We start from the raw sequence: 1283 nt of genomic DNA on the forward strand, positions 1-1283 counted from the left end.
GTCTTAGGGAAAGTGGAGGAGAGGCGTGCGGGTCCCCTCTAGACATCCATGTGGTCTGAAGCTGGTATTTTCCCTTCTCCGTTGCTTGTACTCCTTTCTGGGGAGAGAGGAATTGTGGTGTTCCATGGTAAATATTTTACCAATTATGCTGGACTGATGCGTCACTGTGCCTGTGAGTTCTTAAGAAGGCATTGCGTTCACTAGATTTCTCAATTCATTTCCTGGGAACAAAAGAGAAAGCAGTTATAGGAGCTGGGCTTCAGAGCTTTCATAGCAAGGATTTCTTCTCAGTGAAGTGATTTTGTGAAAATAAAAAGTACAGCCGTCTCGGAGGCACTGACTTGGTTCCCAGCGTTGAGGAACCTCAGAGTTTCCTTTGATGACCTAACTGTGGGCTGTGTATATACTTGAACTTACTTGGTGGCAGAGCTGAACTCTGTTTTTAATTTTAAAATCATTGGGCAACGTTGTTACAAATGGTAATAGATAAACATGTCCTGGGATTTTCTGAGAAGGACCGGTGCTAATGAAGTTAATTTTTACTGTAAACATGCCCCACATACAGTTACTTTAAATAAGAAACTATTTTTAACATGGAGAAGAAATGATGTTTCTATTGAATCTTGCTTATTAAGAGTGAGCTTGAGCTTCTGCTCTGCTGGGGTTGTTTGAGGATGTCACCTTTCTAAGGTCTGGAGATCAGAGAGGGATAGAGTCACATTTTGGTTTTATTTTTCTTTTTTGGATGAGCCTCCCAGCTAGGGGTTGCATTCCGCCACCTCACCCTTTCCCCTCTTTTTTTGACCAGGGCACATGGCAACTGGGATCTTAGTTCCCAGACCAGGGGTTGAACCCTGGGCCTTCAGAAATGAGAGCTTGAATCCTGACCACTGATCCACCGGAGGTCACTCACCTGGGGGTGATGGAGTTGGCAGAGGGACCCAGGTCCGTGTGAATCCGAAAGCCCATGCTCCAAATAATGACTGAAGTTGCTTGATTCTTAAATTTTAAGGAAGCATGTTTAGGGGAATTCTGTAATTCATAGTAAAGCGTTTTGAGAGTAACAGGCAACCCAAACACAGTTGTTGATTCACCAGTTCTTTTGGGACACCTAGGATTCAGAAATGACTTCATGACATTTCTGTGCCATGAAGAAGCTCTCAGTTGAGAAGATGGGTAGGCCTTCAGGTGCCTATAGTCTGTGCTATAAGATGGGTGGACAGTATGGAAGCACTGCAGATTGATGAGAAATAACTTTACTGGGGAAAGAGACAAGGTGTCAT

Source organism: Budorcas taxicolor, chromosome 21 (genome assembly GCF_023091745.1).
Source record: "Budorcas taxicolor isolate Tak-1 chromosome 21, Takin1.1, whole genome shotgun sequence".
In the NCBI taxonomy this organism is placed as follows: Eukaryota; Metazoa; Chordata; class Mammalia; order Artiodactyla; family Bovidae; genus Budorcas; species Budorcas taxicolor.